The sequence below is a fragment of the Rhinichthys klamathensis genome, unplaced genomic scaffold (genome assembly GCF_029890125.1).
Source record: "Rhinichthys klamathensis goyatoka isolate OS25496 unplaced genomic scaffold, OSU_Roscu_1.1 h1tg000011l_1, whole genome shotgun sequence".
NCBI classification, from domain to species: Eukaryota; Metazoa; Chordata; class Actinopteri; order Cypriniformes; family Leuciscidae; genus Rhinichthys; species Rhinichthys klamathensis.
The window spans coordinates 9280001-9280278 of record NW_026606564.1 but is presented as its reverse complement, the minus strand read 5'-3'; positions in this window follow the sequence as shown (position 1 = coordinate 9280278).

Sequence of the window (278 nt, the reverse complement as noted above, 5' to 3'; positions counted from 1 at the left end):
GTTCATAGTCAAAATTACTTTTTTTCCTCAGTCCATACAGTTTTCCAACTCCAGTCTTGTCTTCCACAGCCTTTATTATCATCATCACGGTTATTTTCTCTGGATCATTAACAGTCATGGTTAGCGTTGTTTCTTTCTTGTAATCTCTGTGATATTTCGATTGACTTTTTATCTTTTTCATTGTCTCATTTCTTTGACCTTCTTCTCGTGTCGTTTTCTTTGTTCCTTTCAGTATAATCGTTATCCTTAGTCTCTTGGTCTAATATCCGTTCCTGTTC